We start from the raw sequence: 8,076 nt of genomic DNA on the forward strand, positions 1-8,076 counted from the left end.
AAACGACAACAAAACAAATCAAACCTCAACTCGTCGATGTAACGAGGTTCGGAGATGAACTCCTACTCCTCGGCGTGTCCGTGAGGTGGACGAGCCCTATCAATCCGTCGGTGGATGAGTCCCCGGAGAACCGGCTAATAATATACTCCTTGTGGGTGGAGAAACCTCACCACAAAGTCTCTTGCAACAGCAAGATAAGTGTACAAGAAATACAGCAAGAAGCAAGAGCAATATGAATGTAAAAACAAACGCTAGCTTGCCTTCGACTGGTTTCCGTTGACGAAGCAGCAACTTCACGGAAGAGCGAGCAGCAGCAGCTGACCCAGTCGTGGAATGAAGCTCACGCGAAGCTTCGACAAGGAGGAGCTCAACAAAGCTCAAGCACAACAGCACTTAGCAACAGGAAGAAGGAAGAAGAAACCCTGTAGAAGCCCTCAGCCCCTTTATACCTGCGAGGAAGAAACAGCAGAGAACTAGCCGTTGCGTCGCAACGGCTAGATTCCTGATCGGTCCACGGACCGATCGAAGTGGATCGGTCCACCGATCCCTTTCTTCCTTCGCGATCGCCTCTGATCGGTCCACAAACCGATCAGACATGGCTCGACGGTCTGTGGACCGATCACCGCCTTTCTTCGCCTGTTGGTATCCGATCGGTTACCGCACCGATCGAGGAACAGATCACCGGATCGGTCGGTGACCGATCCGAAGCAATTTTCCCAAACCAAGTCCCAAGACTTCCAAACCAATATCCGTCAACCTTGACCTATTGGTACTTCATCCCTAGCATCCGGTCACTCCCTTGACCTGCTTCCTAACTCCAAGTGTCCCGTCAACCTTTGACCCACTTAGACTTTTCCAACACCGTAGTCCGATCATCCCCGATCCATCTGGATTTTCCTTGCCGGCTTCACTCACCGGACTCTCACCGGCTTCACTCACCAGATTTCCCTCGCCTAACATCCCTAGGACTTTCCACCGCCTGCTTCACTCACGGGACTTTCCACACCGCCTAACATTCCGTTAGGACTTTCCCACGCCTCGCTTCACTCACCGGACTTTCCACATCGCCTAACATCCCGTTAGGACTTTCCCACCGCTTCACTCACCGGACTTTCCAACCGCCTAACATCCCGTTAGGTCTTTCCCTCGGCTTCACTCACTGGACTTTCCACCGCCTAACATCCCGCTTAGGACTTTCCATTGCCCGGCTTCACTCACTGTGACTTCTCCGTGCCAAGTCTCCATACTTGGACTTTTCCGTGCAAGTCTCCATACTTGACTTTTCGCGTGCCAAGCTCCTCGCTTGGACTTTTCCATGCAAGTCTCCATACTTGGACTTTTCCAGTGCCAAGCTCCCTGCTTGGACTTTTCCGGTGCCAAGTCTCCATACTTGGACTTTTTCCCGAATCAGGTCAACCAGGTCAACCTTGACCTACGGTTGCACCAATAATTTCCCAATCATCTATTCTTGTCCCATATCAAGAATAGAACTCTCTCACGAGGGTCAAACATGCAACTCAACTAGGTCAACCTTGACCTAAAGTTGCATCAACAATCTTCCCAAGTCAAACATCAAAATACAACTCGAGTCAAGTCAACTCGAGTCGGGTCAACCAGGTCAACCTTGACCTAAGGTTGCACCAACAGGATCGACCCGGAGAAATCACAGCCGTCCGTTCTAATTTGAAGGGGATGAGAAGCTACAGTGATGGCGTCAATTCTTCTTCTCCTCGGGTGAAAAACAGAGGAAGCTCGCTCCGGCGATCTCCTTCCTTAACCCATTCCACCGCCGGCGGCTAGGAGAGGTCAAGGGCATCCCTTCCTCCAACTGAGATCCATCCATCAGCAACCGGCGATGCCACTTCATACTTCTTTTCCAGATCTGACTCCAATCATTGCCGCGATTTCATGGAGAAGGAAGAAGCAGCGAAGGTGAAGGATTCTGTGGTTTCAGCCGATTCTTTTGTCTTCCGGCAGGCGATCTTCCTTTCCTGAAGTTCCACACCCATCTGAACCATCGAAAGTGTTTGATTCTTCCTTTTCTCTGATCTTGATCCATTTCCAGCTGAGTTACTTTGTTTGTCTTCAACGCCGAGTTCTTCATCTGATGTAGACCGAGCCCAAGCTAGGGTTTCTCCAATTTGATTAGTGTTAATCCTCTAAATGATAGTTTCTTTATCTCTGTTTGAATTTTAGTTTGTTGTAGTTGATCAATGCATAGTTGATTCAAATTCTCTTGCTATTGCTTTGAAACCTTCGGTTAAGAGTACTGTTCTTGATGTCTAAACAATTTAGGTTTGCTTAAGGGTTGCAATAGGCTATTCTTGGTTATTATTTCTTTCAATGCAGTAGTTTAGATTAGTAGATTCTTTTCTTGTTACTTTCTATGAATTGAATTTGCAAATGTAGCATAAATTTTGGTTCTTATTTCTTCTATTTGTTCATAAGTCATTTCTTAAATCCCAATTTGTCTAGAAAACCCAAGCCAACAATAATTGATCCTAAGACTATCATCCTACTGTTTACATTCCTTGAGAGAGACGATCCGAGTCATCCTATACTGCATTAGTGTAGAAAGGAGTTCGGTGAAATTATTTGATACCCAAATCACGACAAAATCAGGTTTATCAAATTTGGCGCCGTTGCCGGGGAATGTAGCGGTGTTTGATACCTTAGGATTGCTTCTTTTTCTTTTTACATAAAAATTTGAAAAAAAAATTGTTTCAATTGCTTTCATGTTCATATATCCATGTGTTTGATCTTATATGTTCCTATGCCTCCTGATTTTATTTGCTAGTGTTTCAGTGTAAGAGCAGGAAATTTCTTTGACCATGGATCCATATTATCAGCATTTTGGAGGTGAGATGGAGAGTCGGTATTATCAGCCTAATCAACCCAATACTATCATCTTGAGCCTCAGTATTATCATCCTCAGACTCAGTACTATCAATCTGGACCTCAATATTATCCACCCATAGAGCAGCCAAATAGGTATGGGTTATTTCCAAATTCATATAATTCTAATTGGTTGGATCAATCACATTTCAGGTATGAGGATACACAAGGATAATTCGCTGAGCCATATCCATCATATCAGAGTCCACAGGGATTTCAGGGAGATTACTCACCTACTTGGCCACATCCAGTCCATCAGAGTGATCCAACTCCATGGGGAACATTTCAAGATGAAGCTCCTTCTCCTAATTCAACACAGGACCTTAAAGAGATTATCCAGCAAATGATAGAGTATCAAAATCAACAATTTGCAGAGATACAAAACTTTCAGATACAAGTAGACCAATTTGCATCATCCATTAGCCAACAACAAGCACCATGCTTCAGTGAGAAGGGGGATTGTAGTGTTTTGGATAGACCTGATATTGTTTCCAATACTCCACAAGACTCTTCTAATATTTCTTATTATGATTCTGTAGTTGTAAGGAATTCTAATTCTACTGATATTGTTGTTGTAGATGTTGTTGATGATGCAGGTACTGATGTAGATGATGATGTAAGTGTAGGGGATTGCATATTGGAAGCAATACCCCAAGAATCACCTGAACCAGATGTTGATGATGAGAGTGTAGGGACTTATTGTTGGAGTGTATACTGAAAGCCTAAGCTTTGTAAACATTCATTATGAATAAAGAATCACATTTGGTCTAATTATCTACATTTGTTTGTAGTTGTTCATTTAATTTATATTGTAGATAACATAGTATGTGGTGTCACATACAGAAGATGATGTTATCAGTACCTTATAAATTATAAACAGTAGCTCACGACCAGAATGGAAAGGAACAAACCATTAGAAGGTCGTAGTGTAATTAGGTATTAGTTTATCTTGACTATATAATTACACTAGTACACTCAGAGTGTATTGAGTAGGACCATTTGAGGTTGTTCCTTTTATATTGACTTTATAAAGGAACAAAGACCTCAGTTATTATGGAAGTGTGTGCTCTTAATCCTAATATAATAACAAGCACATATGTTTGATATTTATTTCTTTAATTTATCAATGGGTGAGATTTAGTTCGATGAATCAATAAACCCGATAAATTGGGAAATGGTATCACTCATAGTGTGTGTTGTTGATTATAGAAGGAAACCGTGTCCTAGTGATACTAGGTTGATAATGTCCTCAAGAGGAGCTCATAAAGATTGTCATGTTAAACCCTGCAGTGGACTTAGTCCGACATGATAATAAGGTTGAGTGGTACTAATCTTGGACTTAGATATTAATTAAATGAGTTGTCAGAACTCACTTAATTAGTGGACATTCGATATCTTAAACATGGAGACTAACACACTCATAATAAGAAGGAGCCCAAAATGTAATTTGGGATTGGTGCGGTAGTTCAATGATAGTTCTCTAGTGGAATGAATTATCATTGATAAAATTAAGTTGTGTGTTCGGGGCAAACATGGGATGCTTAATTTTATCGGGAGACCAAACCAATTCCTCCTCTCGGTCCCTATCGTAGCCTCTTATTTATAGAGTACTATACCCACATATACCCACCTTCTATACCCACCTAAAGGGGCCGGCCAAGCTAGCTTGGGAACCAAGCTAGGGCCGGCCTAAGTTTAAGGTGGTAGGCCCTAGCTTGAACCCAAGCTAGTAGGGCCGGCCATAATTAAATAAAAAAGAAATTTAATTTTAGATTTTATTATTATGTGGAAGATATAATTTAAAGAGAATTAAAATTAAAATATCTCTCTTGTAAAAGATTTACAAAGATTAAAGAAAGAGATTAGATCTCTTTCCTTATTTGTAGATTGGAGAGACTTTTATTTTATCTTTAAAATTATTCACATGTTAATAAAATTAAAATTATAGATATTTCCTTTTATTAACCATGAAGAGATTTTAAAGAGAAATTTTATTTTTTAAAATTTCCGGAAACAAATAAGGAAAGTTTTAATTGTTGATTAAAACTTGTCCAATTTGCTTCCTCTTGATGTGGCCGGCCATTAGAGTTTATTTGGGAAATTTTATTTTATTTTTCTCAAATAAATCATGTCAAGGAAATTAAGGAAATTTTATTGTAATTAAATTTCCTAATTTGCCTAGGCCAAGGAATATAAAAGAAGGGGTGAGGGTGCCTTCACAAGACACAACCTCTATTGTTTTCTCTCCCTTTCTCCTTGGTGTTGTGGCCGGCCATTACCCTCTCCCTCTCTTCCTCTTGTGGTGGCCGAATACTTCATCTCTCTTGGAGTTCTTGTGGTGGCCGGATACTACTTGGAGAAGAAGAAGAAGAATGAGAGAAAGCTAGCATCTCTTGGAGCTTGGTTAGTATTTTGATTTTCTTCTTTGGTAAAGTTCTTCCTTTGTGGCCGAACCTTGCTTGGAGAAGAAGAAGGTGGTTGGTGGTTTCTCATCTTGGTAGATCGTTGCCCACACAACGTCCGAGGTTAGAAGAGGAATACGGTAGAAGATCAAGAGGTTTTTCTACAAGGTATAACTAGTAATTTCTATTTCCGCATCATGCTAGTTATTTATGGAAATAATACCAAATACAAGAGGCTTACGTTCTAGTATTTAGAATATGTTTTTTCGAAGTTGTGTTCTTTTGTTTCTTTCTTTTCCTTGTGATTTGATTGTTCTCTTTGGTTAACCTAAAGTTATTTTAGGAAATTAAATATTAGCTTTCTATTAAAGGTTTTGTCTAGTCGGTGGTGGTTGCTCCCATATCCAAGAAGGCCATGTGCCTCGCCATGCGTCAAGTATCGGGAACCTTTTATGGAAATTAATATTTAATGGAATTAATAACTTAAGGAGACTTGGGTCGAACGTGTTAAGTTTCGCAGAGATCCAAGTCAAAACCTAAAAGAACAAATAGATTAAGTTTTGGATCAAACGTGTTAAGTTCCGCAGAGATCCAAAATTTAATTTAAAAGAACACATGGTAGCTAGGAAAAGGTTCAGATCTTTGTACAAAATTTTTGCACAGTGGAACCTATAGGCTTTCCAAGTAGCAACCAACAATTGGTAAGTGCAGAGATATTGCCTGTGTATTTGGTATTTAGTTTAATTATGCACATGTCATACATAATTTAGGCAGGTTAATAGTAGGATGTGCTAACTCTATGGATGCAGGATCCAACTATTATGGCTTTTAGTTAATTATGTGTGATTGGACCCTTGGACATGTCAAGGGCAATTTATATGTGTGTGCATGATTGTATTAAAATACAGCAGGAGCTGTATTTAGTTTTATTAGGATTTTATTTTGATCTAGATACATGTACATTCCTTTTATGGAATATAGGATCAAAATGTAAAATTCTATTTATGTCATGGATCGAATCTTGCAAAGCGTGGAACCTTCTAAGGACCGAGGCGCGGAACTCGGAGCAAGATGGATGCGACAGCTTGACCGGTGGGGTTGGCCAAATATGGCAGAGCTTGGATGACAACACACGGAGGACATTAAAGATAAAAGCCATAATAGTTGAAAATTAGATTTTCTATTTATTGCTTTTATATTGTCTGTGTGTGCATGTTAGTTTACAAGTTTAGTAGGCTAGCATAGTTAAAATTCCTCATTTATAAATAACTAAGTGGGAGAGGGATTTTAAGTAAATCCCATGGTCTCCATTACTGGTTTGTAAGTGATGCAAACAAGCTTGCGCGTTGGCTCAGTGCCTTCCTCCATAACGGATGAGCTTGTTTGCGGATCACTAGAACAGACTTCCATTTTGGATGACTATAGGAAGTTAATTAAGAGCGTGTGATCTTCCCCAACGGAAGGGCATAATCTTATTAATGGACTTAGTGTCAAGTAATGGTGTACACTTAGACACATCTAATAGTATCCTCCCAACGGAGTCACCGCTATTATTTGTGTGACCAATAATACCAACTATTAATTTTATTTGTCAAAAGTTAGGTTGACAAGATAATAAAATTAATGGGTTAAAACCTCCTTTACAAATGTTGAATTTGTATACGTCCACACTAACGTGGCATACAAAATTCACGGTGTTTTAAGGTGTTGGTTAATTTAAAATAGTATTGTTTGAGGAATCAATATTATTCTAAATTTAGAGTTCCGACCAAAAGTTATTTGTGATTCTTAGGATGACTTTCAACCCAATGTCCATCATACTTCAACAAAATAGACTTCTTGGACCAAATTACATAGATTGGAAAAGAAACACGGATATTGTTCTTACTGCTGAAAGCTATAAATTTCTGACTGAGCATTGCCGATGCACCCATCGGTGAATCTACCCAAGAGGAGATTGAATATCATAGGAAATGGGTAAAAGCGAGATGAGATGGCGCGGTGTTACATTTTGGCTTCAATGTCAAATGTATTGCAACATCAAGATTTACCAATCAACCTTATGATATTATGAACAATCTCAAGGAACTCTTTGGTCATCGTGATAGGGCTTCTAGACAAGAAGCTATGAGAAAGATAATGACAGCCACCATGCAGAGGGTACTCGTAAGGGATCATATCCTAAACATGATGGCTTATCCGAACAATACAGATCCTTGGAGGAGAAATTGATGGGAAACCCAGATCGATATGATCCTCCAAACCCTACCTAGAAGTTTTAGTTCACTGAACTATAATATGAATAAAAGGATTTATTCATTAGGGAAACTACTGACAGAACTAGAAGGGTTATTTCGTCACAATGCTCAAATTCACTATGTCGAAAATGGTTCTACTTCTAAACCGAAGGTAAGAAGAAGAAGAAACAAACCGGTTCAGCAAAGAAAGTGAATAAATCTCGGAGTACGGATTTAAAGCTGGAATGAAGAAGTCAAGGGCAAGTGCTTCATCTGAAAGCAGGCAGGGAAGGCGGACTGTCCTCGTAAGAACCAAAACAAAGGTATATCTCATACTCTAGTTGTTGAAACATGTTTAGCGGTGTTATCTACCAAAACCTGGTGTGTAGATACGGAGCCATGATCATGTCTGCAATTCCTTGCGGGGTTCCAGGAAACCCGACTATCTGAAGGGGAGATTATCGTCTACATGGGCAATGCTACTAAGGTGGCAGCTGTTGCAATGGGAGACGTCTACTTATCTTTTAGTAGAAATAGAAATT

Source organism: Zingiber officinale, chromosome 4B (assembly GCF_018446385.1).
Source record: "Zingiber officinale cultivar Zhangliang chromosome 4B, Zo_v1.1, whole genome shotgun sequence".
Classification (NCBI taxonomy): Eukaryota; Viridiplantae; Streptophyta; class Magnoliopsida; order Zingiberales; family Zingiberaceae; genus Zingiber; species Zingiber officinale.